At 45.3% G+C, this 26,581-nt stretch overlaps 42 non-coding genes across 42 annotated transcripts; all 42 read right to left on the bottom strand.

The window, feature by feature from the left end:
• Positions 1-1,021: 1,021 nt before the first annotated feature.
• Positions 1,022-1,095, bottom strand: trnat-cgu (transfer RNA threonine (anticodon CGU)). The gene has a single exon. It is a non-coding gene; the product is annotated as a tRNA-Thr (tRNA).
• A 227-nt stretch (positions 1,096-1,322) lies between these two features.
• trnat-agu (transfer RNA threonine (anticodon AGU)) lies at positions 1,323-1,396 on the bottom strand. The gene has a single exon. It is a non-coding gene; the product is annotated as a tRNA-Thr (tRNA).
• A 101-nt stretch (positions 1,397-1,497) lies between these two features.
• Positions 1,498-1,587, bottom strand: trnar-ucu (transfer RNA arginine (anticodon UCU)). Its single transcript is given in 2 exon segments — positions 1,498-1,533; positions 1,551-1,587. It is a non-coding gene; the product is annotated as a tRNA-Arg (tRNA).
• A 1,263-nt stretch (positions 1,588-2,850) lies between these two features.
• On the bottom strand, positions 2,851-2,924 carry trnat-ugu (transfer RNA threonine (anticodon UGU)). The gene has a single exon. It is a non-coding gene; the product is annotated as a tRNA-Thr (tRNA).
• A 227-nt stretch (positions 2,925-3,151) lies between these two features.
• trnat-agu (transfer RNA threonine (anticodon AGU)) lies at positions 3,152-3,225 on the bottom strand. Its single transcript has one exon. It is a non-coding gene; the product is annotated as a tRNA-Thr (tRNA).
• Positions 3,226-3,326: 101 nt separating this feature from the next.
• trnar-ucu (transfer RNA arginine (anticodon UCU)) lies at positions 3,327-3,416 on the bottom strand. Its single transcript is given in 2 exon segments — positions 3,327-3,362; positions 3,380-3,416. It is a non-coding gene; the product is annotated as a tRNA-Arg (tRNA).
• A 1,263-nt stretch (positions 3,417-4,679) lies between these two features.
• On the bottom strand, positions 4,680-4,753 carry trnat-ugu (transfer RNA threonine (anticodon UGU)). The gene has a single exon. It is a non-coding gene; the product is annotated as a tRNA-Thr (tRNA).
• A 227-nt stretch (positions 4,754-4,980) lies between these two features.
• trnat-agu (transfer RNA threonine (anticodon AGU)) lies at positions 4,981-5,054 on the bottom strand. Its single transcript has one exon. It is a non-coding gene; the product is annotated as a tRNA-Thr (tRNA).
• Positions 5,055-5,155: 101 nt separating this feature from the next.
• On the bottom strand, positions 5,156-5,245 carry trnar-ucu (transfer RNA arginine (anticodon UCU)). Its single transcript is given in 2 exon segments — positions 5,156-5,191; positions 5,209-5,245. It is a non-coding gene; the product is annotated as a tRNA-Arg (tRNA).
• A 1,264-nt stretch (positions 5,246-6,509) lies between these two features.
• On the bottom strand, positions 6,510-6,583 carry trnat-cgu (transfer RNA threonine (anticodon CGU)). The gene has a single exon. It is a non-coding gene; the product is annotated as a tRNA-Thr (tRNA).
• Positions 6,584-6,810: 227 nt separating this feature from the next.
• Positions 6,811-6,884, bottom strand: trnat-agu (transfer RNA threonine (anticodon AGU)). The gene has a single exon. It is a non-coding gene; the product is annotated as a tRNA-Thr (tRNA).
• A 101-nt stretch (positions 6,885-6,985) lies between these two features.
• Positions 6,986-7,075, bottom strand: trnar-ucu (transfer RNA arginine (anticodon UCU)). Its single transcript is given in 2 exon segments — positions 6,986-7,021; positions 7,039-7,075. It is a non-coding gene; the product is annotated as a tRNA-Arg (tRNA).
• Positions 7,076-8,339: 1,264 nt separating this feature from the next.
• trnat-ugu (transfer RNA threonine (anticodon UGU)) lies at positions 8,340-8,413 on the bottom strand. Its single transcript has one exon. It is a non-coding gene; the product is annotated as a tRNA-Thr (tRNA).
• Positions 8,414-8,640: 227 nt separating this feature from the next.
• trnat-agu (transfer RNA threonine (anticodon AGU)) lies at positions 8,641-8,714 on the bottom strand. The gene has a single exon. It is a non-coding gene; the product is annotated as a tRNA-Thr (tRNA).
• Positions 8,715-8,815: 101 nt separating this feature from the next.
• Positions 8,816-8,905, bottom strand: trnar-ucu (transfer RNA arginine (anticodon UCU)). The gene is given in 2 exon segments: positions 8,816-8,851; positions 8,869-8,905. It is a non-coding gene; the product is annotated as a tRNA-Arg (tRNA).
• Positions 8,906-10,169: 1,264 nt separating this feature from the next.
• Positions 10,170-10,243, bottom strand: trnat-ugu (transfer RNA threonine (anticodon UGU)). The gene has a single exon. It is a non-coding gene; the product is annotated as a tRNA-Thr (tRNA).
• A 227-nt stretch (positions 10,244-10,470) lies between these two features.
• trnat-agu (transfer RNA threonine (anticodon AGU)) lies at positions 10,471-10,544 on the bottom strand. The gene has a single exon. It is a non-coding gene; the product is annotated as a tRNA-Thr (tRNA).
• Positions 10,545-10,645: 101 nt separating this feature from the next.
• Positions 10,646-10,735, bottom strand: trnar-ucu (transfer RNA arginine (anticodon UCU)). Its single transcript is given in 2 exon segments — positions 10,646-10,681; positions 10,699-10,735. It is a non-coding gene; the product is annotated as a tRNA-Arg (tRNA).
• Positions 10,736-11,999: 1,264 nt separating this feature from the next.
• On the bottom strand, positions 12,000-12,073 carry trnat-cgu (transfer RNA threonine (anticodon CGU)). The gene has a single exon. It is a non-coding gene; the product is annotated as a tRNA-Thr (tRNA).
• Positions 12,074-12,300: 227 nt separating this feature from the next.
• On the bottom strand, positions 12,301-12,374 carry trnat-agu (transfer RNA threonine (anticodon AGU)). The gene has a single exon. It is a non-coding gene; the product is annotated as a tRNA-Thr (tRNA).
• Positions 12,375-12,475: 101 nt separating this feature from the next.
• On the bottom strand, positions 12,476-12,565 carry trnar-ucu (transfer RNA arginine (anticodon UCU)). Its single transcript is given in 2 exon segments — positions 12,476-12,511; positions 12,529-12,565. It is a non-coding gene; the product is annotated as a tRNA-Arg (tRNA).
• Positions 12,566-13,829: 1,264 nt separating this feature from the next.
• trnat-cgu (transfer RNA threonine (anticodon CGU)) lies at positions 13,830-13,903 on the bottom strand. The gene has a single exon. It is a non-coding gene; the product is annotated as a tRNA-Thr (tRNA).
• A 227-nt stretch (positions 13,904-14,130) lies between these two features.
• trnat-agu (transfer RNA threonine (anticodon AGU)) lies at positions 14,131-14,204 on the bottom strand. Its single transcript has one exon. It is a non-coding gene; the product is annotated as a tRNA-Thr (tRNA).
• A 101-nt stretch (positions 14,205-14,305) lies between these two features.
• Positions 14,306-14,395, bottom strand: trnar-ucu (transfer RNA arginine (anticodon UCU)). The gene is given in 2 exon segments: positions 14,306-14,341; positions 14,359-14,395. It is a non-coding gene; the product is annotated as a tRNA-Arg (tRNA).
• A 1,264-nt stretch (positions 14,396-15,659) lies between these two features.
• Positions 15,660-15,733, bottom strand: trnat-ugu (transfer RNA threonine (anticodon UGU)). Its single transcript has one exon. It is a non-coding gene; the product is annotated as a tRNA-Thr (tRNA).
• A 227-nt stretch (positions 15,734-15,960) lies between these two features.
• On the bottom strand, positions 15,961-16,034 carry trnat-agu (transfer RNA threonine (anticodon AGU)). The gene has a single exon. It is a non-coding gene; the product is annotated as a tRNA-Thr (tRNA).
• Positions 16,035-16,135: 101 nt separating this feature from the next.
• trnar-ucu (transfer RNA arginine (anticodon UCU)) lies at positions 16,136-16,225 on the bottom strand. The gene is given in 2 exon segments: positions 16,136-16,171; positions 16,189-16,225. It is a non-coding gene; the product is annotated as a tRNA-Arg (tRNA).
• Positions 16,226-17,489: 1,264 nt separating this feature from the next.
• On the bottom strand, positions 17,490-17,563 carry trnat-ugu (transfer RNA threonine (anticodon UGU)). The gene has a single exon. It is a non-coding gene; the product is annotated as a tRNA-Thr (tRNA).
• Positions 17,564-17,790: 227 nt separating this feature from the next.
• trnat-agu (transfer RNA threonine (anticodon AGU)) lies at positions 17,791-17,864 on the bottom strand. Its single transcript has one exon. It is a non-coding gene; the product is annotated as a tRNA-Thr (tRNA).
• Positions 17,865-17,965: 101 nt separating this feature from the next.
• trnar-ucu (transfer RNA arginine (anticodon UCU)) lies at positions 17,966-18,055 on the bottom strand. The gene is given in 2 exon segments: positions 17,966-18,001; positions 18,019-18,055. It is a non-coding gene; the product is annotated as a tRNA-Arg (tRNA).
• Positions 18,056-19,319: 1,264 nt separating this feature from the next.
• On the bottom strand, positions 19,320-19,393 carry trnat-ugu (transfer RNA threonine (anticodon UGU)). Its single transcript has one exon. It is a non-coding gene; the product is annotated as a tRNA-Thr (tRNA).
• Positions 19,394-19,620: 227 nt separating this feature from the next.
• trnat-agu (transfer RNA threonine (anticodon AGU)) lies at positions 19,621-19,694 on the bottom strand. Its single transcript has one exon. It is a non-coding gene; the product is annotated as a tRNA-Thr (tRNA).
• Positions 19,695-19,795: 101 nt separating this feature from the next.
• trnar-ucu (transfer RNA arginine (anticodon UCU)) lies at positions 19,796-19,885 on the bottom strand. Its single transcript is given in 2 exon segments — positions 19,796-19,831; positions 19,849-19,885. It is a non-coding gene; the product is annotated as a tRNA-Arg (tRNA).
• Positions 19,886-21,149: 1,264 nt separating this feature from the next.
• Positions 21,150-21,223, bottom strand: trnat-ugu (transfer RNA threonine (anticodon UGU)). The gene has a single exon. It is a non-coding gene; the product is annotated as a tRNA-Thr (tRNA).
• Positions 21,224-21,450: 227 nt separating this feature from the next.
• trnat-agu (transfer RNA threonine (anticodon AGU)) lies at positions 21,451-21,524 on the bottom strand. Its single transcript has one exon. It is a non-coding gene; the product is annotated as a tRNA-Thr (tRNA).
• Positions 21,525-21,625: 101 nt separating this feature from the next.
• trnar-ucu (transfer RNA arginine (anticodon UCU)) lies at positions 21,626-21,715 on the bottom strand. Its single transcript is given in 2 exon segments — positions 21,626-21,661; positions 21,679-21,715. It is a non-coding gene; the product is annotated as a tRNA-Arg (tRNA).
• Positions 21,716-22,979: 1,264 nt separating this feature from the next.
• trnat-ugu (transfer RNA threonine (anticodon UGU)) lies at positions 22,980-23,053 on the bottom strand. Its single transcript has one exon. It is a non-coding gene; the product is annotated as a tRNA-Thr (tRNA).
• Positions 23,054-23,280: 227 nt separating this feature from the next.
• On the bottom strand, positions 23,281-23,354 carry trnat-agu (transfer RNA threonine (anticodon AGU)). Its single transcript has one exon. It is a non-coding gene; the product is annotated as a tRNA-Thr (tRNA).
• A 101-nt stretch (positions 23,355-23,455) lies between these two features.
• trnar-ucu (transfer RNA arginine (anticodon UCU)) lies at positions 23,456-23,545 on the bottom strand. Its single transcript is given in 2 exon segments — positions 23,456-23,491; positions 23,509-23,545. It is a non-coding gene; the product is annotated as a tRNA-Arg (tRNA).
• A 1,264-nt stretch (positions 23,546-24,809) lies between these two features.
• Positions 24,810-24,883, bottom strand: trnat-ugu (transfer RNA threonine (anticodon UGU)). The gene has a single exon. It is a non-coding gene; the product is annotated as a tRNA-Thr (tRNA).
• A 227-nt stretch (positions 24,884-25,110) lies between these two features.
• Positions 25,111-25,184, bottom strand: trnat-agu (transfer RNA threonine (anticodon AGU)). Its single transcript has one exon. It is a non-coding gene; the product is annotated as a tRNA-Thr (tRNA).
• Positions 25,185-25,285: 101 nt separating this feature from the next.
• trnar-ucu (transfer RNA arginine (anticodon UCU)) lies at positions 25,286-25,375 on the bottom strand. The gene is given in 2 exon segments: positions 25,286-25,321; positions 25,339-25,375. It is a non-coding gene; the product is annotated as a tRNA-Arg (tRNA).
• Positions 25,376-26,581: the final 1,206 nt, after the last annotated feature.

The following is a 26,581-nucleotide window of genomic DNA, read 5'->3' as shown; positions in this document are numbered from 1 at the left end:
CAGATCTTTTGAAAGCAGGAAAAGACTGTCATGTTTTCTTTTTGGACCTCCTGCCTTTTATGTAGAACGGAGAAAACGGCAACTAAAAGGATGGAATCGCTGGGACTTGAACAATCTGTTTACAAGACATGATCACTGAACAGCTATGCTAGGGCATCCTGAGACTCCATGGCTATATTTTAATATAACCAAGAACAAGAAAGTCAAACCTCCTTGTGGACCTCCTTTCTCTAAAGTAGACCGAAGGACAGTCGTTGATAGGAAGGCACGGCTTGGAATTCAACAGTCTGTTGACAAGTCCGGCCCTTTGACCAGCTGATACTGTGCACCCTAACGACACATGGCTTCAGGTCTACTGAAAACGGGAACACGTCAATCGTATTTTCTGCCCGGACTTCCTGCCTTTTCCAGTAGATCGGAGAGCAGAGCCTCTGAATGGAAGGAAACGCAGGGATTCGAACAATTCGCTTACAAGACGTGGTCCTTGGACAGCTATGCCAGGGCATCCTAAAATTGCACGGCTTTCTTTTGATTAAGACAGGTAACGGAAAGTTCAATCTTTTTGATGCCCTTCATGAAGGCCAAAGACCACAACCACTGATAGAAGGCACCACAGGGATTTCATCACGGAAGCTCCTACTTACAAGACAGGTGCTTGGGCCATGGACACCCTTGAGACTAAAGCCAGGCAAAAGACATGGCGCCCTAACAGGAAATGCTAAACAAATTAAGTCCTATCAGTGAAGGCTTTAGGGTAAAGGTTGTTCATAAATCAAATTGGTCCGTTTTCCAAAAATATCAGAAAGTTATGACAGCATTCATAACAACCATGAATTATAAGAAGGTTGTATTTCATCCGATAAACAGACACAAAGACAGCCCCTAGCTGCCGTCAGACTGAGATCAACGCTGGGATTTGAAAATCTATGTTTTGAGGGAGGATAAGTCACAGTGTGAAGAGATACAAAAATGTGACAAGAAAGCCACTGAGTGGAGGCCGAAAACGGCAAACATCGTTAGAAGGCACCACTGGGATTCGAACCCAGGATCTCCTGTTTACAAGACAGGCGCTTTGACCGGCTAAGCCATGGCGCCCCACAACGAAGTGCTTCTGGAGTTAAGTGCTATCAGTGAAGGCTTTATGCTCCAGGGCATCCATGAATTGGATTGGTCCGTTAGAGTGAAAACTAGAAAGTTTTGCCCAAAGTACGGGCCTTTGGCTGAAAATGTACTGCTGCCGTGACAACTCTGAATTTTCAGGATGTACCATATCTCAACTGAGAAACAGCCAAACAAACAGACCATAGTTGACCACATGATTAAGGCTCCGCTGGGATTCGAACCCAGGATCTCCTGTTTACTAGACAGGCGCTTTAACCAACTAAGCCACGGCGCCACTCTCCAGCTGCAGATTGTGGAAGGGTGAGTCACAGTATGAACAGGCACAACAATGTGAGATGAAAAGCTTTCAGCAGGGTCTTGGTAGCTAAAAGCCTTCGACTCTGGTGGGACTCGAACCCACAACCTTTGAATCACGTCAACTCACAATCTAGAAGTCCAATGCGCTATCCATTGCGCCACAGAGCCTACAACAAACCCTTTGATGTGTTGCTCACAATTCTGGGGAAAGACAGATTCCAGTTATTATTAGCTTTTGTATTTTTCAGCCCAAGAGTTACAATTACTATCTTGACCTTCTGCTCTTTACATATGCAAATTAGCACAATTGTCAAATGGAAAGCAGTTTTAGGATACGAATTCAGGATCTCCAGATGAAAGGACAGGAGCTTTCACCAGCTAATGCTGTGCAACCTAATGTCACATGTCTTCAGATCTTTTGAAAGCAGGAAAAGACTGTTATGTTTTCTTTTTGGACCTCCTGCCTTTTATGTAGAACGGAGAAAACGGCAACTAAAAGGATGGAATCGCTGGGACTTGAACAATCTGTTTACAAGACATGATCACTGAACAGCTATGCTAGGGCATCCTGAAACTCCATGGCTATATTTTAATATAACCAAGAACAAGAAAGTCAAACCTCCTTGTGGACCTCCTTTCTCTAAAGTAGACCGAAGGACAGTCGTTGATAGGAAGGCACGGCTTGGAATTCAACAGTCTGTTGACAAGTCCGGCCCTTTGACCAGCTGATACTGTGCACCCTAACGACACATGGCTTCAGGTCTACTGAAAACGGGAACACGTCAATCGTATTTTCTGCCCGGACCTCCTGCCTTTTCCAGTAGATCGGAGAGCAGAGCCTCTGAATGGAAGGAATCGCTGGGATTCAAACAATTCGCTTACAAGACGTGGTCCTTGGACAGCTATGCCAGGGCATCCTAAAATTGCACGGCTTTCTTTTGATTAAGACAGGTAACGGAAAGTTCAATCTTTTTGATAACCTTCATGAAGGCCAAAGACCACAACCACTAATAGAAGGCACCACAGGGATTTCATCACGGAAGCTCCTACTTACAAGACAGGTGCTTGGGCCATGGACACCCTTGAGACTAAAGCCAGGCAAAAGACATGGCGCCCTAACAGGAAATGCTAAACAAATTAAGTCCTATCAGTGAAGGCTTTAGGGTAAAGGTTGTTCATAAATCAAATTGGTCCGTTTTCCAAAAATATCAGAAAGTTATGACAGCATTCATAACAACCATGAATTATAAGAAGGTTGTATTTCATCCGATAAACAGACACAAAGACAGCCCCTAGCTGCTGTCAGACTGAGGTCAACGCTGGGATTTGAAAATCTATGTTTTGAGGGAGGATGAGTCACAGTGTGAAGAGATACAAAAATGTGACAAGAAAGCCACTGAGTGGAGGCCGAAGACGGCAAACATTGTTAGAAAGCACCACTGGGATTCGAACCCAGGATCTCCTGTTTACAAGACAGGCGCTTTGACCGGCTAAGCCATGGCGCCCCACAATGAAGTGCTTCTGGAGTTAAGTGCTATCAGTGAAGGCTTTATGCTCCAGGGCATCCATGAATTGGATTGGTCCGTTAGAGTGAAAACTAGAAAGTTTTGCCCAAAGTACGGGCCTTTGGCTGAAAATGTACCGCTGCCGTGACAACTCTGAATTTTCAGGATGTACCATATCTCAACTGAGAAACAGCCAAACAAACAGACCCTAGTTGACCACGTGATTAAGGCTCCGCTGGGATTCGAACCCAGGATCTCCTGTTTACTAGACAGGCGCTATAACCAACTAAGCCACGGCGCCACTCTCCAGCTGCAGATTGTGGAAGGGTGAGTCACAGTATGAACAGGCACAACAATGTGAGATGAAAAGCTTTCAGCAGGGTCTTGGTAGCTAAAAGCCTGCGACTCTGGTGGGACTCGAACCCACAACCTTTGAATCACGTCAACTCACAATCTAGAAGTCCAATGCGCTATCCATTGCGCCACAGAGCCTACGACAAACCCTTTGATGTGTTGCTCACAATTCTGGGGAAAGACAGATTCCAGTTATTATTAGCTTTTGTATTTTTCAGCCCAAGAGTTACAATTACTATCTTGACCTTCTGCTCTTTACATATGCAAATTAGCACAATTGTCAAATGGAAAGCAGTTTTAGGATACGAATTCAGGATCTCCAGATGAAAGGACAGGAGCTTTCACCAGCTAATGCTGTGCAACCTAATGTCACATGTCTTCAGATCTTTTGAAAGCAGGAAAAGACTGTCATGTTTTCTTTTTGGACCTCCTGCCTTTTATGTAGAACGGAGAAAACGGCAACTAAAAGGATGGAATCGCTGGGACTTGAACACTCTGTTTACAAGACATGATCACTGAACAGCTATGCTAGGGCATCCTGAGACTCCATGGCTATATTTTAATATAACCAAGAACAAGAAAGTCAAACCTCCTTGTGGACCTCCTTTCTCTAAAGTAGACCGAAGAACAGTCGTTGATAGGAAGGCACGGCTTGGAATTCAACAGTCTGTTGACAAGACCGGCCCTTTGACCAGCTGATACTGTGCACCCTAACGACACATGGCTTCAGGTCTACTGAAAACGGGAACACGTCAATCGTATTTTCTGCCCGGACCTCCTGCCTTTTCCGGTAGATCGGAGAGCAGAGCCTCTGAATGGAAGGAAACGCTGGGATTCGAACAATTCGCTTACAAGACGTGGTCCTTGGACAGCTATGCCAGGGCATCCTAAAATTGCACGGCTTTCTTTTGATTTAGACAGGTAAAGGAAAGTTCAATCTTTTTGATGCCCTTCATGAAGGCCAAAGACCACAACCACTGATAGAAGGCACCACAGGTATTTGATCACGGAAGCTCCTACTTACAAGACAGGTGCTTGGGCCATGGAAACCCTTGAGACTAAAGCCAGGCAAAAGACATGGCGCCCTAACAGGAAATGCTAAACAAATTAAGTCCTATCAGTGAAGGCTTTAGGGTAAAGGTTGTTCATAAATCAAATTGGTCCGTTTTCCAAAAATATCCGAAAGTTATGACAGCATTCATAACAACCATGAATTATAAGAAGGTTGTATTTCATCCGATAAACAGACACAAAGACAGCCCCTAGCTGCCGTCAGACTGAGGTCACCGCTGGGATTTGAAAATCTATGTTTTGAGGGAGGATGAGTCACAGTGTGAAGAGATACAAAAATGTGACAAGAAAGCCACTGAGTGGAGGCCGAAGACGGCAAACATCGTTAGAAGGCACCACTGGGATTCGAACCCAGGATCTCCTGTTTACAAGACAGGCGCTTTGACCGGCTAAGCCATGGCGCCCCACAACGAAGTGCTTCCGGAGTTAAGTCCTATCAGTGAAGGCTTTATGCTCCAGGGCATCCATGAATTGGATTGGTCCGTTAGAGTGAAAACTAGAAAGTTTTGCCCAAAGTACGGGCCTTTGGCTGAAAATGGACCGCTGCCGTGACAACTCTGAATTTTCAGGATGTACCATATCTCAACTGAGAAACAGCCAAACAAACAGACCCTAGTTGGCCACGTGATAAAGGCTCCGCTGGGATTCGAACCCAGGATCTCCTGTTTACTAGACAGGCGCTTTAACCAACTAAGCCACGGCGCCACTCTCCAGCTGCAGATTGTGGAAGGGTGAGTCACAGTATGAACAGGCACAACAATGTGAGATGAAAAGCTTTGAGCAGGGTCTTGGTAGCTAAAAGCCTGCGACTCTGGTGGGACTCGAACCCACAACCTTTGAATCACGTCAACTCACAATCTAGAAGTCCAATGCGCTATCCATTGCGCCACAGAGCCTACAACAAACCCTTTGATGTGTTGCTCACAATTCTGGGGAAAGACAGATTTCAGTTATTATTAGCTTTTGTATTTTTCAGCCCAAGAGTTACAATTACTATCTTGACCTTCTGCTCTTTACATATGCAAATTAGCACAATTGTCAAATGGAAAGCAGTTTTAGGATACGAATTCAGGATCTCCAGATGAAAGGACAGGAGCTTTCACCAGCTAATGCTGTGCAACCTAATGTCACATGTCTTCAGATCTTTTGAAAGCAGGAACAAGACTGTCATGTTTTCTTTTTGGACCTCCTGCCTTTTATGTAGAACGGAGAAAACGGCAACTAAAAGGATGGAATCGCTGGGACTTGAACACTCTGTTTACAAGACATGATCACTGAACAGCTATGCTAGGGCATCCTGAAACTCCATGGCTATATTTTAATAAAACCAAGAACAAGAAAGTCAAACCTCCTTGTGGACCTCCTTTCTCTAAAGTAGACCGAAGAACAGTCGTTGATAGGAAGGCACGGCTTGGAATTCAACAGTCTGTTGACAAGACCGGCCCTTTGACCAGCTGATACTGTGCACCCTAACGACACATGGCTTCAGGTCTACTGAAAACGGGAACACGTCAATCGTATTTTCTGCCCGGACCTCCTGCCTTTTCCGGTAGATCGGAGAGCAGAGCCTCTGAATGGAAGGAAACGCTGGGATTCGAACAATTCGCTTACAAGACGTGGTCCTTGGACAGCTATGCCAGGGCATCCTAAAATTGCACGGCTTTCTTTTGATTTAGACAGGTAAAGGAAAGTTCAATCTTTTTGATGCCCTTCATGAAGGCCAAAGACCACAACCACTGATAGAAGGCACCACAGGTATTTGATCACGGAAGCTCCTACTTACAAGACAGGTGCTTGGGCCATGGAAACCCTTGAGACTAAAGCCAGGCAAAAGACATGGCGCCCTAACAGGAAATGCTAAACAAATTAAGTCCTATCAGTGAAGGCTTTAGGGTAAAGGTTGTTCATAAATCAAATTGGTCCGTTTTCCAAAAATATCCGAAAGTTATGACAGCATTCATAACAACCATGAATTATAAGAAGGTTGTATTTCATCCGATAAACAGACACAAAGACAGCCCCTAGCTGCCGTCAGACTGAGGTCACCGCTGGGATTTGAAAATCTATGTTTTGAGGGAGGATGAGTCACAGTGTGAAGAGATACAAAAATGTGACAAGAAAGCCACTGAGTGGAGGCCGAAGACGGCAAACATCGTTAGAAGGCACCACTGGGATTCGAACCCAGGATCTCCTGTTTACAAGACAGGCGCTTTGACCGGCTAAGCCATGGCGCCCCACAACGAAGTGCTTCCGGAGTTAAGTCCTATCAGTGAAGGCTTTATGCTCCAGGGCATCCATGAATTGGATTGGTCCGTTAGAGTGAAAACTAGAAAGTTTTGCCCAAAGTACGGGCCTTTGGCTGAAAATGGACCGCTGCCGTGACAACTCTGAATTTTCAGGATGTACCATATCTCAACTGAGAAACAGCCAAACAAACAGACCCTAGTTGGCCACGTGATAAAGGCTCCGCTGGGATTCGAACCCAGGATCTCCTGTTTACTAGACAGGCGCTTTAACCAACTAAGCCACGGCGCCACTCTCCAGCTGCAGATTGTGGAAGGGTGAGTCACAGTATGAACAGGCACAACAATGTGAGATGAAAAGCTTTGAGCAGGGTCTTGGTAGCTAAAAGCCTGCGACTCTGGTGGGACTCGAACCCACAACCTTTGAATCACGTCAACTCACAATCTAGAAGTCCAATGCGCTATCCATTGCGCCACAGAGCCTACAACAAACCCTTTGATGTGTTGCTCACAATTCTGGGGAAAGACAGATTTCAGTTATTATTAGCTTTTGTATTTTTCAGCCCAAGAGTTACAATTACTATCTTGACCTTCTGCTCTTTACATATGCAAATTAGCACAATTGTCAAATGGAAAGCAGTTTTAGGATACGAATTCAGGATCTCCAGATGAAAGGACAGGAGCTTTCACCAGCTAATGCTGTGCAACCTAATGTCACATGTCTTCAGATCTTTTGAAAGCAGGAACAAGACTGTCATGTTTTCTTTTTGGACCTCCTGCCTTTTATGTAGAACGGAGAAAACGGCAACTAAAAGGATGGAATCGCTGGGACTTGAACACTCTGTTTACAAGACATGATCACTGAACAGCTATGCTAGGGCATCCTGAAACTCCATGGCTATATTTTAATAAAACCAAGAACAAGAAAGTCAAACCTCCTTGTGGACCTCCTTTCTCTAAAGTAGACCGAAGAACAGTCGTTGATAGGAAGGCACGGCTTGGAATTCAACAGTCTGTTGACAAGACCGGCCCTTTGACCAGCTGATACTGTGCACCCTAACGACACATGGCTTCAGGTCTACTGAAAACGGGAACACGTCAATCGTATTTTCTGCCCGGACCTCCTGCCTTTTCCAGTAGATCGGAGAGCAGAGCCTCTGAATGGAAGGAAACGCTGGGATTCGAACAATTCGCTTACAAGACGTGGTCCTTGGACAGCTATGCCAGGGCATCCTAAAATTGCACGGCTTTCTTTTGATTTAGACAGGTAAAGGAAAGTTCAATCTTTTTGATGCCCTTCATGAAGGCCAAAGACCACAACCACTGATAGAAGGCACCACAGGTATTTGATCACGGAAGCTCCTACTTACAAGACAGGTGCTTGGGCCATGGAAACCCTTGAGACTAAAGCCAGGCAAAAGACATGGCGCCCTAACAGGAAATGCTAAACAAATTAAGTCCTATCAGTGAAGGCTTTAGGGTAAAGGTTGTTCATAAATCAAATTGGTCCGTTTTCCAAAAATATCCGAAAGTTATGACAGCATTCATAACAACCATGAATTATAAGAAGGTTGTATTTCATCCGATAAACAGACACAAAGACAGCCCCTAGCTGCCGTCAGACTGAGGTCACCGCTGGGATTTGAAAATCTATGTTTTGAGGGAGGATGAGTCACAGTGTGAAGAGATACAAAAATGTGACAAGAAAGCCACTGAGTGGAGGCCGAAGACGGCAAACATCGTTAGAAGGCACCACTGGGATTCGAACCCAGGATCTCCTGTTTACAAGACAGGCGCTTTGACCGGCTAAGCCATGGCGCCCCACAACGAAGTGCTTCCGGAGTTAAGTCCTATCAGTGAAGGCTTTATGCTCCAGGGCATCCATGAATTGGATTGGTCCGTTAGAGTGAAAACTAGAAAGTTTTGCCCAAAGTACGGGCCTTTGGCTGAAAATGGACCGCTGCCGTGACAACTCTGAATTTTCAGGATGTACCATATCTCAACTGAGAAACAGCCAAACAAACAGACCCTAGTTGGCCACGTGATAAAGGCTCCGCTGGGATTCGAACCCAGGATCTCCTGTTTACTAGACAGGCGCTTTAACCAACTAAGCCACGACGCCACTCTCCAGCTGCAGATTGTGGAAGGGTGAGTCACAGTATGAACAGGCACAACAATGTGAGATGAAAAGCTTTGAGCAGGGTCTTGGTAGCTAAAAGCCTGCGACTCTGGTGGGACTCGAACCCACAACCTTTGAATCACGTCAACTCACAATCTAGAAGTCCAATGCGCTATCCATTGCGCCACAGAGCCTACAACAAACCCTTTGATGTGTTGCTCACAATTCTGGGGAAAGACAGATTTCAGTTATTATTAGCTTTTGTATTTTTCAGCCCAAGAGTTACAATTACTATCTTGACCTTCTGCTCTTTACATATGCAAATTAGCACAATTGTCAAATGGAAAGCAGTTTTAGGATACGAATTCAGGATCTCCAGATGAAAGGACAGGAGCTTTCACCAGCTAATGCTGTGCAACCTAATGTCACATGTCTTCAGATCTTTTGAAAGCAGGAACAAGACTGTCATGTTTTCTTTTTGGACCTCCTGCCTTTTATGTAGAACGGAGAAAACGGCAACTAAAAGGATGGAATCGCTGGGACTTGAACACTCTGTTTACAAGACATGATCACTGAACAGCTATGCTAGGGCATCCTGAAACTCCATGGCTATATTTTAATAAAACCAAGAACAAGAAAGTCAAACCTCCTTGTGGACCTCCTTTCTCTAAAGTAGACCGAAGAACAGTCGTTGATAGGAAGGCACGGCTTGGAATTCAACAGTCTGTTGACAAGACCGGCCCTTTGACCAGCTGATACTGTGCACCCTAACGACACATGGCTTCAGGTCTACTGAAAACGGGAACACGTCAATCGTATTTTCTGCCCGGACCTCCTGCCTTTTCCGGTAGATCGGAGAGCAGAGCCTCTGAATGGAAGGAAACGCTGGGATTCGAACAATTCGCTTACAAGACGTGGTCCTTGGACAGCTATGCCAGGGCATCCTAAAATTGCACGGCTTTCTTTTGATTTAGACAGGTAAAGGAAAGTTCAATCTTTTTGATGCCCTTCATGAAGGCCAAAGACCACAACCACTGATAGAAGGCACCACAGGTATTTGATCACGGAAGCTCCTACTTACAAGACAGGTGCTTGGGCCATGGAAACCCTTGAGACTAAAGCCAGGCAAAAGACATGGCGCCCTAACAGGAAATGCTAAACAAATTAAGTCCTATCAGTGAAGGCTTTAGGGTAAAGGTTGTTCATAAATCAAATTGGTCCGTTTTCCAAAAATATCCGAAAGTTATGACAGCATTCATAACAACCATGAATTATAAGAAGGTTGTATTTCATCCGATAAACAGACACAAAGACAGCCCCTAGCTGCCGTCAGACTGAGGTCACCGCTGGGATTTGAAAATCTATGTTTTGAGGGAGGATGAGTCACAGTGTGAAGAGATACAAAAATGTGACAAGAAAGCCACTGAGTGGAGGCCGAAGACGGCAAACATCGTTAGAAGGCACCACTGGGATTCGAACCCAGGATCTCCTGTTTACAAGACAGGCGCTTTGACCGGCTAAGCCATGGCGCCCCACAACGAAGTGCTTCCGGAGTTAAGTCCTATCAGTGAAGGCTTTATGCTCCAGGGCATCCATGAATTGGATTGGTCCGTTAGAGTGAAAACTAGAAAGTTTTGCCCAAAGTACGGGCCTTTGGCTGAAAATGGACCGCTGCCGTGACAACTCTGAATTTTCAGGATGTACCATATCTCAACTGAGAAACAGCCAAACAAACAGACCCTAGTTGGCCACGTGATAAAGGCTCCGCTGGGATTCGAACCCAGGATCTCCTGTTTACTAGACAGGCGCTTTAACCAACTAAGCCACGGCGCCACTCTCCAGCTGCAGATTGTGGAAGGGTGAGTCACAGTATGAACAGGCACAACAATGTGAGATGAAAAGCTTTGAGCAGGGTCTTGGTAGCTAAAAGCCTGCGACTCTGGTGGGACTCGAACCCACAACCTTTGAATCACGTCAACTCACAATCTAGAAGTCCAATGCGCTATCCATTGCGCCACAGAGCCTACAACAAACCCTTTGATGTGTTGCTCACAATTCTGGGGAAAGACAGATTTCAGTTATTATTAGCTTTTGTATTTTTCAGCCCAAGAGTTACAATTACTATCTTGACCTTCTGCTCTTTACATATGCAAATTAGCACAATTGTCAAATGGAAAGCAGTTTTAGGATACGAATTCAGGATCTCCAGATGAAAGGACAGGAGCTTTCACCAGCTAATGCTGTGCAACCTAATGTCACATGTCTTCAGATCTTTTGAAAGCAGGAACAAGACTGTCATGTTTTCTTTTTGGACCTCCTGCCTTTTATGTAGAACGGAGAAAACGGCAACTAAAAGGATGGAATCGCTGGGACTTGAACACTCTGTTTACAAGACATGATCACTGAACAGCTATGCTAGGGCATCCTGAAACTCCATGGCTATATTTTAATAAAACCAAGAACAAGAAAGTCAAACCTCCTTGTGGACCTCCTTTCTCTAAAGTAGACCGAAGAACAGTCGTTGATAGGAAGGCACGGCTTGGAATTCAACAGTCTGTTGACAAGACCGGCCCTTTGACCAGCTGATACTGTGCACCCTAACGACACATGGCTTCAGGTCTACTGAAAACGGGAACACGTCAATCGTATTTTCTGCCCGGACCTCCTGCCTTTTCCGGTAGATCGGAGAGCAGAGCCTCTGAATGGAAGGAAACGCTGGGATTCGAACAATTCGCTTACAAGACGTGGTCCTTGGACAGCTATGCCAGGGCATCCTAAAATTGCACGGCTTTCTTTTGATTTAGACAGGTAAAGGAAAGTTCAATCTTTTTGATGCCCTTCATGAAGGCCAAAGACCACAACCACTGATAGAAGGCACCACAGGTATTTGATCACGGAAGCTCCTACTTACAAGACAGGTGCTTGGGCCATGGAAACCCTTGAGACTAAAGCCAGGCAAAAGACATGGCGCCCTAACAGGAAATGCTAAACAAATTAAGTCCTATCAGTGAAGGCTTTAGGGTAAAGGTTGTTCATAAATCAAATTGGTCCGTTTTCCAAAAATATCCGAAAGTTATGACAGCATTCATAACAACCATGAATTATAAGAAGGTTGTATTTCATCCGATAAACAGACACAAAGACAGCCCCTAGCTGCCGTCAGACTGAGGTCACCGCTGGGATTTGAAAATCTATGTTTTGAGGGAGGATGAGTCACAGTGTGAAGAGATACAAAAATGTGACAAGAAAGCCACTGAGTGGAGGCCGAAGACGGCAAACATCGTTAGAAGGCACCACTGGGATTCGAACCCAGGATCTCCTGTTTACAAGACAGGCGCTTTGACCGGCTAAGCCATGGCGCCCCACAACGAAGTGCTTCCGGAGTTAAGTCCTATCAGTGAAGGCTTTATGCTCCAGGGCATCCATGAATTGGATTGGTCCGTTAGAGTGAAAACTAGAAAGTTTTGCCCAAAGTACGGGCCTTTGGCTGAAAATGGACCGCTGCCGTGACAACTCTGAATTTTCAGGATGTACCATATCTCAACTGAGAAACAGCCAAACAAACAGACCCTAGTTGGCCACGTGATAAAGGCTCCGCTGGGATTCGAACCCAGGATCTCCTGTTTACTAGACAGGCGCTTTAACCAACTAAGCCACGGCGCCACTCTCCAGCTGCAGATTGTGGAAGGGTGAGTCACAGTATGAACAGGCACAACAATGTGAGATGAAAAGCTTTGAGCAGGGTCTTGGTAGCTAAAAGCCTGCGACTCTGGTGGGACTCGAACCCACAACCTTTGAATCACGTCAACTCACAATCTAGAAGTCCAATGCGCTATCCATTGCGCCACAGAGCCTACAACAAACCCTTTGATGTGTTGCTCACAATTCTGGGGAAAGACAGATTTCAGTTATTATTAGCTTTTGTATTTTTCAGCCCAAGAGTTACAATTACTATCTTGACCTTCTGCTCTTTACATATGCAAATTAGCACAATTGTCAAATGGAAAGCAGTTTTAGGATACGAATTCAGGATCTCCAGATGAAAGGACAGGAGCTTTCACCAGCTAATGCTGTGCAACCTAATGTCACATGTCTTCAGATCTTTTGAAAGCAGGAACAAGACTGTCATGTTTTCTTTTTGGACCTCCTGCCTTTTATGTAGAACGGAGAAAACGGCAACTAAAAGGATGGAATCGCTGGGACTTGAACACTCTGTTTACAAGACATGATCACTGAACAGCTATGCTAGGGCATCCTGAAACTCCATGGCTATATTTTAATAAAACCAAGAACAAGAAAGTCAAACCTCCTTGTGGACCTCCTTTCTCTAAAGTAGACCGAAGAACAGTCGTTGATAGGAAGGCACGGCTTGGAATTCAACAGTCTGTTGACAAGACCGGCCCTTTGACCAGCTGATACTGTGCACCCTAACGACACATGGCTTCAGGTCTACTGAAAACGGGAACACGTCAATCGTATTTTCTGCCCGGACCTCCTGCCTTTTCCGGTAGATCGGAGAGCAGAGCCTCTGAATGGAAGGAAACGCTGGGATTCGAACAATTCGCTTACAAGACGTGGTCCTTGGACAGCTATGCCAGGGCATCCTAAAATTGCACGGCTTTCTTTTGATTTAGACAGTTAAAGGAAAGTTCAATCTTTTTGATGCCCTTCATGAAGGCCAAAGACCACAACCACTGATAGAAGGCACCACAGGTATTTGATCACGGAAGCTCCTACTTACAAGACAGGTGCTTGGGCCATGGAAACCCTTGAGACTAAAGCCAGGCAAAAGACATGGCGCCCTAACAGGAAATGCTAAACAAATTAAGTCCTATCAGTGAAGGCTTTAGGGTAAAGGTTGTTCATAAATCAAATTGGTCCGTTTTCCAAAAATATCCGAAAGTTATGACAGCATTCATAACAACCATGAATTATAAGAAGGTTGTATTTCATCCGATAAACAGACACAAAGACAGCCCCTAGCTGCCGTCAGACTGAGGTCACCGCTGGGATTTGAAAATCTATGTTTTGAGGGAGGATGAGTCACAGTGTGAAGAGATACAAAAATGTGACAAGAAAGCCACTGAGTGGAGGCCGAAGACGGCAAACATCGTTAGAAGGCACCACTGGGATTCGAACCCAGGATCTCCTGTTTACAAGACAGGCGCTTTGACCGGCTAAGCCATGGCGCCCCACAACGAAGTGCTTCCGGAGTTAAGTCCTATCAGTGAAGGCTTTATGCTCCAGGGCATCCATGAATTGGATTGGTCCGTTAGAGTGAAAACTAGAAAGTTTTGCCCAAAGTACGGGCCTTTGGCTGAAAATGGACCGCTGCCGTGACAACTCTGAATTTTCAGGATGTACCATATCTCAACTGAGAAACAGCCAAACAAACAGACCCTAGTTGGCCACGTGATAAAGGCTCCGCTGGGATTCGAACCCAGGATCTCCTGTTTACTAGACAGGCGCTTTAACCAACTAAGCCACGGCGCCACTCTCCAGCTGCAGATTGTGGAAGGGTGAGTCACAGTATGAACAGGCACAACAATGTGAGATGAAAAGCTTTGAGCAGGGTCTTGGTAGCTAAAAGCCTGCGACTCTGGTGGGACTCGAACCCACAACCTTTGAATCACGTCAACTCACAATCTAGAAGTCCAATGCGCTATCCATTGCGCCACAGAGCCTACAACAAACCCTTTGATGTGTTGCTCACAATTCTGGGGAAAGACAGATTTCAGTTATTATTAGCTTTTGTATTTTTCAGCCCAAGAGTTACAATTACTATCTTGACCTTCTGCTCTTTACATATGCAAATTAGCACAATTGTCAAATGGAAAGCAGTTTTAGGATACGAATTCAGGATCTCCAGATGAAAGGACAGGAGCTTTCACCAGCTAATGCTGTGCAACCTAATGTCACATGTCTTCAGATCTTTTGAAAGCAGGAACAAGACTGTCATGTTTTCTTTTTGGACCTCCTGCCTTTTATGTAGAACGGAGAAAACGGCAACTAAAAGGATGGAATCGCTGGGACTTGAACACTCTGTTTACAAGACATGATCACTGAACAGCTATGCTAGGGCATCCTGAAACTCCATGGCTATATTTTAATAAAACCAAGAACAAGAAAGTCAAACCTCCTTGTGGACCTCCTTTCTCTAAAGTAGACCGAAGAACAGTCGTTGATAGGAAGGCACGGCTTGGAATTCAACAGTCTGTTGACAAGACCGGCCCTTTGACCAGCTGATACTGTGCACCCTAACGACACATGGCTTCAGGTCTACTGAAAACGGGAACACGTCAATCGTATTTTCTGCCCGGACCTCCTGCCTTTTCCGGTAGATCGGAGAGCAGAGCCTCTGAATGGAAGGAAACGCTGGGATTCGAACAATTCGCTTACAAGACGTGGTCCTTGGACAGCTATGCCAGGGCATCCTAAAATTGCACGGCTTTCTTTTGATTTAGACAGGTAAAGGAAAGTTCAATCTTTTTGATGCCCTTCATGAAGGCCAAAGACCACAACCACTGATAGAAGGCACCACAGGTATTTGATCACGGAAGCTCCTACTTACAAGACAGGTGCTTGGGCCATGGAAACCCTTGAGACTAAAGCCAGGCAAAAGACATGGCGCCCTAACAGGAAATGCTAAACAAATTAAGTCCTATCAGTGAAGGCTTTAGGGTAAAGGTTGTTCATAAATCAAATTGGTCCGTTTTCCAAAAATATCCGAAAGTTATGACAGCATTCATAACAACCATGAATTATAAGAAGGTTGTATTTCATCCGATAAACAGACACAAAGACAGCCCCTAGCTGCCGTCAGACTGAGGTCACCGCTGGGATTTGAAAATCTATGTTTTGAGGGAGGATGAGTCACAGTGTGAAGAGATACAAAAATGTGACAAGAAAGCCACTGAGTGGAGGCCGAAGACGGCAAACATCGTTAGAAGGCACCACTGGGATTCGAACCCAGGATCTCCTGTTTACAAGACAGGCGCTTTGACCGGCTAAGCCATGGCGCCCCACAACGAAGTGCTTCCGGAGTTAAGTCCTATCAGTGAAGGCTTTATGCTCCAGGGCATCCATGAATTGGATTGGTCCGTTAGAGTGAAAACTAGAAAGTTTTGCCCAAAGTACGGGCCTTTGGCTGAAAATGGACCGCTGCCGTGACAACTCTGAATTTTCAGGATGTACCATATCTCAACTGAGAAACAGCCAAACAAACAGACCCTAGTTGGCCACGTGATAAAGGCTCCGCTGGGATTCGAACCCAGGATCTCCTGTTTACTAGACAGGCGCTTTAACCAACTAAGCCACGGCGCCACTCTCCAGCTGCAGATTGTGGAAGGGTGAGTCACAGTATGAACAGGCACAACAATGTGAGATGAAAAGCTTTGAGCAGGGTCTTGGTAGCTAAAAGCCTGCGACTCTGGTGGGACTCGAACCCACAACCTTTGAATCACGTCAACTCACAATCTAGAAGTCCAATGCGCTATCCATTGCGCCACAGAGCCTACAACAAACCCTTTGATGTGTTGCTCACAATTCTGGGGAAAGACAGATTTCAGTTATTATTAGCTTTTGTATTTTTCAGCCCAAGAGTTACAATTACTATCTTGACCTTCTGCTCTTTACATATGCAAATTAGCACAATTGTCAAATGGAAAGCAGTTTTAGGATACGAATTCAGGATCTCCAGATGAAAGGACAGGAGCTTTCACCAGCTAATGCTGTGCAACCAAATGTCACATGTCTTCAGATCTTTTGAAAGCAGGAACAAGACTGTCATGTTTTCTTTTTGGACCTCCTGCCTTTTATGTAGAACGGAGAAAACGGCAACTAAAAGGATGGAATCGCTGGGACTTGAACACTCTGTTTACAAGACATGATCACTGAACAGCTATGCTAGGGCATCCTGAAACTCCATGGCTATATTTTAATAAAACCAAGAACAAGAAAGTCAAACCTCCTTGTGGACCTCCTTTCTCTAAAGTAGACCGAAGAACAGTCGTTGATAGGAAGGCACGGCTTGGAATTCAACAGTCTGTTGACAAGACCGGCCCTTTGACCAGCTGATACTGTGCACCCTAACGACACATGGCTTCAGGTCTACTGAAAACGGGAACACGTCAATCGTATTTTCTGCCCGGACCTCCTGCCTTTTCCGGTAGATCGGAGAGCAGAGCCTCTGAATGGAAGGAAACGCTGGGATTCGAACAATTCGCTTACAAGACGTGGTCCTTGGACAGCTATGCCAGGGCATCCTAAAATTGCACGGCTTTCTTTTGATTTAGACAGGTAAAGGAAAGTTCAATCTTTTTGATGCCCTTCATGAAGGCCAAAGACCACAACCACTGATAGAAGGCACCACAGGTATTTGATCACGGAAGCTCCTACTTACAAGACAGGTGCTTGGGCCATGGAAACCCTTGAGACTAAAGCCAGGCAAAAGACATGGCGCCCTAACAGGAAATGCTAAACAAATTAAGTCCTATCAGTGAAGGCTTTAGGGTAAAGGTTGTTCATAAATCAAATTGGTCCGTTTTCCAAAAATATCCGAAAGTTATGACAGCATTCATAACAACCATGAATTATAAGAAGGTTGTATTTCATCCGATAAACAGACACAAAGACAGCCCCTAGCTGCCGTCAGACTGAGGTCACCGCTGGGATTTGAAAATCTATGTTTTGAGGGAGGATGAGTCACAGTGTGAAGAGATACAAAAATGTGACAAGAAAGCCACTGAGTGGAGGCCGAAGACGGCAAACATCGTTAGAAGGCACCACTGGGATTCGAACCCAGGATCTCCTGTTTACAAGACAGGCGCTTTGACCGGCTAAGCCATGGCGCCCCACAACGAAGTGCTTCCGGAGTTAAGTCCTATCAGTGAAGGCTTTATGCTCCAGGGCATCCATGAATTGGATTGGTCCGTTAGAGTGAAAACTAGAAAGTTTTGCCCAAAGTACGGGCCTTTGGCTGAAAATGGACCGCTGCCGTGACAACTCTGAATTTTCAGGATGTACCATATCTCAACTGAGAAACAGCCAAACAAACAGACCCTAGTTGGCCACGTGATAAAGGCTCCGCTGGGATTCGAACCCAGGATCTCCTGTTTACTAGACAGGCGCTTTAACCAACTAAGCCACGGCGCCACTCTCCAGCTGCAGATTGTGGAAGGGTGAGTCACAGTATGAACAGGCACAACAATGTGAGATGAAAAGCTTTGAGCAGGGTCTTGGTAGCTAAAAGCCTGCGACTCTGGTGGGACTCGAACCCACAACCTTTGAATCACGTCAACTCACAATCTAGAAGTCCAATGCGCTATCCATTGCGCCACAGAGCCTACAACAAACCCTTTGATGTGTTGCTCACAATTCTGGGGAAAGACAGATTTCAGTTATTATTAGCTTTTGTATTTTTCAGCCCAAGAGTTACAATTACTATCTTGACCTTCTGCTCTTTACATATGCAAATTAGCACAATTGTCAAATGGAAAGCAGTTTTAGGATACGAATTCAGGATCTCCAGATGAAAGGACAGGAGCTTTCACCAGCTAATGCTGTGCAACCTAATGTCACATGTCTTCAGATCTTTTGAAAGCAGGAACAAGACTGTCATGTTTTCTTTTTGGACCTCCTGCCTTTTATGTAGAACGGAGAAAACGGCAACTAAAAGGATGGAATCGCTGGGACTTGAACACTCTGTTTACAAGACATGATCACTGAACAGCTATGCTAGGGCATCCTGAAACTCCATGGCTATATTTTAATAAAACCAAGAACAAGAAAGTCAAACCTCCTTGTGGACCTCCTTTCTCTAAAGTAGACCGAAGAACAGTCGTTGATAGGAAGGCACGGCTTGGAATTCAACAGTCTGTTGACAAGACCGGCCCTTTGACCAGCTGATACTGTGCACCCTAACGACACATGGCTTCAGGTCTACTGAAAACGGGAACACGTCAATCGTATTTTCTGCCCGGACCTCCTGCCTTTTCCGGTAGATCGGAGAGCAGAGCCTCTGAATGGAAGGAAACGCTGGGATTCGAACAATTCGCTTACAAGACGTGGTCCTTGGACAGCTATGCCAGGGCATCCTAAAATTGCACGGCTTTCTTTTGATTTAGACAGGTAAAGGAAAGTTCAATCTTTTTGATGCCCTTCATGAAGGCCAAAGACCACAACCACTGATAGAAGGCACCACAGGTATTTGATCACGGAAGCTCCTACTTACAAGACAGGTGCTTGGGCCATGGAAACCCTTGAGACTAAAGCCAGGCAAAAGACATGGCGCCCTAACAGGAAATGCTAAACAAATTAAGTCCTATCAGTGAAGGCTTTAGGGTAAAGGTTGTTCATAAATCAAATTGGTCCGTTTTCCAAAAATATCCGAAAGTTATGACAGCATTCATAACAACCATGAATTATAAGAAGGTTGTATTTCATCCGATAAACAGACACAAAGACAGCCCCTAGCTGCCGTCAGACTGAGGTCACCGCTGGGATTTGAAAATCTATGTTTTGAGGGAGGATGAGTCACAGTGTGAAGAGATACAAAAATGTGACAAGAAAGCCACTGAGTGGAGGCCGAAGACGGCAAACATCGTTAGAAGGCACCACTGGGATTCGAACCCAGGATCTCCTGTTTACAAGACAGGCGCTTTGACCGGCTAAGCCATGGCGCCCCACAACGAAGTGCTTCCGGAGTTAAGTCCTATCAGTGAAGGCTTTATGCTCCAGGGCATCCATGAATTGGATTGGTCCGTTAGAGTGAAAACTAGAAAGTTTTGCCCAAAGTACGGGCCTTTGGCTGAAAATGGACCGCTGCCGTGACAACTCTGAATTTTCAGGATGTACCATATCTCAACTGAGAAACAGCCAAACAAACAGACCCTAGTTGGCCACGTGATAAAGGCTCCGCTGGGATTCGAACCCAGGATCTCCTGTTTACTAGACAGGCGCTTTAACCAACTAAGCCACGGCGCCACTCTCCAGCTGCAGATTGTGGAAGGGTGAGTCACAGTATGAACAGGCACAACAATGTGAGATGAAAAGCTTTGAGCAGGGTCTTGGTAGCTAAAAGCCTGCGACTCTGGTGGGACTCGAACCCACAACCTTTGAATCACGTCAACTCACAATCTAGAAGTCCAATGCGCTATCCATTGCGCCACAGAGCCTACAACAAACCCTTTGATGTGTTGCTCACAATTCTGGGGAAAGACAGATTTCAGTTATTATTAGCTTTTGTATTTTTCAGCCCAAGAGTTACAATTACTATCTTGACCTTCTGCTCTTTACATATGCAAATTAGCACAATTGTCAAATGGAAAGCAGTTTTAGGATACGAATTCAGGATCTCCAGATGAAAGGACAGGAGCTTTCACCAGCTAATGCTGTGCAACCTAATGTCACATGTCTTCAGATCTTTTGAAAGCAGGAACAAGACTGTCATGTTTTCTTTTTGGACCTCCTGCCTTTTATGTAGAACGGAGAAAACGGCAACTAAAAGGATGGAATCGCTGGGACTTGAACACTCTGTTTACAAGACATGATCACTGAACAGCTATGCTAGGGCATCCTGAAACTCCATGGCTATATTTTAATAAAACCAAGAACAAGAAAGTCAAACCTCCTTGTGGACCTCCTTTCTCTAAAGTAGACCGAAGAACAGTCGTTGATAGGAAGGCACGGCTTGGAATTCAACAGTCTGTTGACAAGACCGGCCCTTTGACCAGCTGATACTGTGCACCCTAACGACACATGGCTTCAGGTCTACTGAAAACGGGAACACGTCAATCGTATTTTCTGCCCGGACCTCCTGCCTTTTCCGGTAGATCGGAGAGCAGAGCCTCTGAATGGAAGGAAACGCTGGGATTCGAACAATTCGCTTACAAGACGTGGTCCTTGGACAGCTATGCCAGGGCATCCTAAAATTGCACGGCTTTCTTTTGATTTAGACAGGTAAAGGAAAGTTCAATCTTTTTGATGCCCTTCATGAAGGCCAAAGACCACAACCACTGATAGAAGGCACCACAGGTATTTGATCACGGAAGCTCCTACTTACAAGACAGGTGCTTGGGCCATGGAAACCCTTGAGACTAAAGCCAGGCAAAAGACATGGCGCCCTAACAGGAAATGCTAAACAAATTAAGTCCTATCAGTGAAGGCTTTAGGGTAAAGGTTGTTCATAAATCAAATTGGTCCGTTTTCCAAAAATATCCGAAAGTTATGACAGCATTCATAACAACCATGAATTATAAGAAGGTTGTATTTCATCCGATAAACAGACACAAAGACAGCCCCTAGCTGCCGTCAGACTGAGGTCACCGCTGGGATTTGAAAATCTATGTTTTGAGGGAGGATGAGTCACAGTGTGAAGAGATACAAAAATGTGACAAGAAAGCCACTGAGTGGAGGCCGAAGACGGCAAACATCGTTAGAAGGCACCACTGGGATTCGAACCCAGGATCTCCTGTTTACAAGACAGGCGCTTTGACCGGCTAAGCCATGGCGCCCCACAACGAAGTGCTTCCGGAGTTAAGTCCTATCAGTGAAGGCTTTATGCTCCAGGGCATCCATGAATTGGATTGGTCCGTTAGAGTGAAAACTAGAAAGTTTTGCCCAAAGTACGGGCCTTTGGCTGAAAATGGACCGCTGCCGTGACAACTCTGAATTTTCAGGATGTACCATATCTCAACTGAGAAACAGCCAAACAAACAGACCCTAGTTGGCCACGTGATAAAGGCTCCGCTGGGATTCGAACCCAGGATCTCCTGTTTACTAGACAGGCGCTTTAACCAACTAAGCCACGGCGCCACTCTCCAGCTGCAGATTGTGGAAGGGTGAGTCACAGTATGAACAGGCACAACAATGTGAGATGAAAAGCTTTGAGCAGGGTCTTGGTAGCTAAAAGCCTGCGACTCTGGTGGGACTCGAACCCACAACCTTTGAATCACGTCAACTCACAATCTAGAAGTCCAATGCGCTATCCATTGCGCCACAGAGCCTACAACAAACCCTTTGATGTGTTGCTCACAATTCTGGGGAAAGACAGATTTCAGTTATTATTAGCTTTTGTATTTTTCAGCCCAAGAGTTACAATTACTATCTTGACCTTCTGCTCTTTACATATGCAAATTAGCACAATTGTCAAATGGAAAGCAGTTTTAGGATACGAATTCAGGATCTCCAGATGAAAGGACAGGAGCTTTCACCAGCTAATGCTGTGCAACCTAATGTCACATGTCTTCAGATCTTTTGAAAGCAGGAACAAGACTGTCATGTTTTCTTTTTGGACCTCCTGCCTTTTATGTAGAACGGAGAAAACGGCAACTAAAAGGATGGAATCGCTGGGACTTGAACACTCTGTTTACAAGACATGATCACTGAACAGCTATGCTAGGGCATCCTGAAACTCCATGGCTATATTTTAATAAAACCAAGAACAAGAAAGTCAAACCTCCTTGTGGACCTCCTTTCTCTAAAGTAGACCGAAGAACAGTCGTTGATAGGAAGGCACGGCTTGGAATTCAACAGTCTGTTGACAAGACCGGCCCTTTGACCAGCTGATACTGTGCACCCTAACGACACATGGCTTCAGGTCTACTGAAAACGGGAACACGTCAATCGTATTTTCTGCCCGGACCTCCTGCCTTTTCCGGTAGATCGGAGAGCAGAGCCTCTGAATGGAAGGAAACGCTGGGATTCGAACAATTCGCTTACAAGACGTGGTCCTTGGACAGCTATGCCAGGGCATCCTAAAATTGCACGGCTTTCTTTTGATTTAGACAGGTAAAGGAAAGTTCAATCTTTTTGATGCCCTTCATGAAGGCCAAAGACCACAACCACTGATAGAAGGCACCACAGGTATTTGATCACGGAAGCTCCTACTTACAAGACAGGTGCTTGGGCCATGGAAACCCTTGAGACTAAAGCCAGGCAAAAGACATGGCGCCCTAACAGGAAATGCTAAACAAATTAAGTCCTATCAGTGAAGGCTTTAGGGTAAAGGTTGTTCATAAATCAAATTGGTCCGTTTTCCAAAAATATCCGAAAGTTATGACAGCATTCATAACAACCATGAATTATAAGAAGGTTGTATTTCATCCGATAAACAGACACAAAGACAGCCCCTAGCTGCCGTCAGACTGAGGTCACCGCTGGGATTTGAAAATCTATGTTTTGAGGGAGGATGAGTCACAGTGTGAAGAGATACAAAAATGTGACAAGAAAGCCACTGAGTGGAGGCCGAAGACGGCAAACATCGTTAGAAGGCACCACTGGGATTCGAACCCAGGATCTCCTGTTTACAAGACAGGCGCTTTGACCGGCTAAGCCATGGCGCCCCACAACGAAGTGCTTCCGGAGTTAAGTCCTATCTGTGAAGGCTTTATGCTCCAGGGCATCCATGAATTGGATTGGTCCGTTAGAGTGAAAACTAGAAAGTTTTGCCCAAAGTACGGGCCTTTGGCTGAAAATGGACCGCTGCCGTGACAACTCTGAATTTTCAGGATGTACCATATCTCAACTGAGAAACAGCCAAACAAACAGACCCTAGTTGGCCACGTGATAAAGGCTCCGCTGGGATTCGAACCCAGGATCTCCTGTTTACTAGACAGGCGCTTTAACCAACTAAGCCACGGCGCCACTCTCCAGCTGCAGATTGTGGAAGGGTGAGTCACAGTATGAACAGGCACAACAATGTGAGATGAAAAGCTTTGAGCAGGGTCTTGGTAGCTAAAAGCCTGCGACTCTGGTGGGACTCGAACCCACAACCTTTGAATCACGTCAACTCACAATCTAGAAGTCCAATGCGCTATCCATTGCGCCACAGAGCCTACAACAAACCCTTTGATGTGTTGCTCACAATTCTGGGGAAAGACAGATTTCAGTTATTATTAGCTTTTGTATTTTTCAGCCCAAGAGTTACAATTACTATCTTGACCTTCTGCTCTTTACATATGCAAATTAGCACAATTGTCAAATGGAAAGCAGTTTTAGGATACGAATTCAGGATCTCCAGATGAAAGGACAGGAGCTTTCACCAGCTAATGCTGTGCAACCTAATGTCACATGTCTTCAGATCTTTTGAAAGCAGGAACAAGACTGTCATGTTTTCTTTTTGGACCTCCTGCCTTTTATGTAGAACGGAGAAAACGGCAACTAAAAGGATGGAATCGCTGGGACTTGAACACTCTGTTTACAAGACATGATCACTGAACAGCTATGCTAGGGCATCCTGAAACTCCATGGCTATATTTTAATAAAACCAAGAACAAGAAAGTCAAACCTCCTTGTGGACCTCCTTTCTCTAAAGTAGACCGAAGAACAGTCGTTGATAGGAAGGCACGGCTTGGAATTCAACAGTCTGTTGACAAGACCGGCCCTTTGACCAGCTGATACTGTGCACCCTAACGACACATGGCTTCAGGTCTACTGAAAACGGGAACACGTCAATCGTATTTTCTGCCCGGACCTCCTGCCTTTTCCGGTAGATCGGAGAGCAGAGCCTCTGAATGGAAGGAAACGCTGGGATTCGAACAATTCGCTTACAAGACGTGGTCCTTGGACAGCTATGCCAGGGCATCCTAAAATTGCACGGCTTTCTTTTGATTTAGACAGGTAAAGGAAAGTTCAATCTTTTTGATGCCCTTCATGAAGGCCAAAGACCACAACCACTGATAGAAGGCACCACAGGTATTTGATCACGGAAGCTCCTACTTACAAGACAGGTGCTTGGGCCATGGAAACCCTTGAGACTAAAGCCAGGCAAAAGACATGGCGCCCTAACAGGAAATGCTAAACAAATTAAGTCCTATCAGTGAAGGCTTTAGGGTAAAGGTTGTTCATAAATCAAATTGGTCCGTTTTCCAAAAATATCCGAAAGTTATGACAGCATTCATAACAACCATGAATTATAAGAAGGTTGTATTTCATCCGATAAACAGACACAAAGACAGCCCCTAGCTGCCGTCAGACTGAGGTCACCGCTGGGATTTGAAAATCTATGTTTTGAGGGAGGATGAGTCACAGTGTGAAGAGATACAAAAATGTGACAAGAAAGCCACTGAGTGGAGGCCGAAGACGGCAAACATCGTTAGAAGGCACCACTGGGATTCGAACCCAGGATCTCCTGTTTACAAGACAGGCGCTTTGACCGGCTAAGCCATGGCGCCCCACAACGAAGTGCTTCCGGAGTTAAGTCCTATCAGTGAAGGCTTTATGCTCCAGGGCATCCATGAATTGGATTGGTCCGTTAGAGTGAAAACTAGAAAGTTTTGCCCAAAGTACGGGCCTTTGGCTGAAAATGGACCGCTGCCGTGACAACTCTGAATTTTCAGGATGTACCATATCTCAACTGAGAAACAGCCAAACAAACAGACCCTAGTTGGCCACGTGATAAAGGCTCCGCTGGGATTCGAACCCAGGATCTCCTGTTTACTAGACAGGCGCTTTAACCAACTAAGCCACGGCGCCACTCTCCAGCTGCAGATTGTGGAAGGGTGAGTCACAGTATGAACAGGCACAACAATGTGAGATGAAAAGCTTTGAGCAGGGTCTTGGTAGCTAAAAGCCTGCGACTCTGGTGGGACTCGAACCCACAACCTTTGAATCACGTCAAGTCACAATCTAGAAGTCCAATGCGCTATCCATTGCGCCACAGAGCCTACAACAAACCCTTTGATGTGTTGCTCACAATTCTGGGGAAAGACAGATTTCAGTTATTATTAGCTTTTGTATTTTTCAGCCCAAGAGTTACAATTACTATCTTGACCTTCTGCTCTTTACATATGCAAATTAGCACAATTGTCAAATGGAAAGCAGTTTTAGGATACGAATTCAGGATCTCCAGATGAAAGGACAGGAGCTTTCACCAGCTAATGCTGTGCAACCTAATGTCACATGTCTTCAGATCTTTTGAAAGCAGGAACAAGACTGTCATGTTTTCTTTTTGGACCTCCTGCCTTTTATGTAGAACGGAGAAAACGGCAACTAAAAGGATGGAATCGCTGGGACTTGAACACTCTGTTTACAAGACATGATCACTGAACAGCTATGCTAGGGCATCCTGAAACTCCATGGCTATATTTTAATAAAACCAAGAACAAGAAAGTCAAACCTCCTTGTGGACCTCCTTTCTCTAAAGTAGACCGAAGAACAGTCGTTGATAGGAAGGCACGGCTTGGAATTCAACAGTCTGTTGACAAGACCGGCCCTTTGACCAGCTGATACTGTGCACCCTAACGACACATGGCTTCAGGTCTACTGAAAACGGGAACACGTCAATCGTATTTTCTGCCCGGACCTCCTGCCTTTTCCGGTAGATCGGAGAGCAGAGCCTCTGAATGGAAGGAAACGCTGGGATTCGAACAATTCGCTTACAAGACGTGGTCCTTGGACAGCTATGCCAGGGCATCCTAAAATTGCACGGCTTTCTTTTGATTTAGACAGGTAAAGGAAAGTTCAATCTTTTTGATGCCCTTCATGAAGGCCAAAGACCACAACCACTGATAGAAGGCACCACAGGTATTTGATCACAGAAGCTCCTACTTACAAGACAGGTGCTTGGGCCATGGAAACCCTTGAGACTAAAGCCAGGCAAAAGACATGGCGCCCTAACAGGAAATGCTAAACAAATTAAGTCCTATCAGTGAAGGCTTGAGGGTAAAGGTTGTTCATAAATCAAATTGGTCCGTTTTCCAAAAATATCCGAAAGTTATGACAGCAGTCATAACAACCATGAATTATAAGACGGTTGTATTTCATCCGATAAACAGACACAAAGACAGCCCCTAGCTGCCGTCAGACTGAGGTCACCGCTTGGATTTGAAAATCTATGTTTTGATGGAGGATTAGTCACAGTGTGAAGAGAT

This window comes from Misgurnus anguillicaudatus, chromosome 9 (genome assembly GCF_027580225.2).
Source record: "Misgurnus anguillicaudatus chromosome 9, ASM2758022v2, whole genome shotgun sequence".
Lineage (NCBI taxonomy): Eukaryota > Metazoa > Chordata > Actinopteri > Cypriniformes > Cobitidae > Misgurnus > Misgurnus anguillicaudatus.
This window is presented reverse-complemented; position numbering and strand designations above follow the sequence as displayed.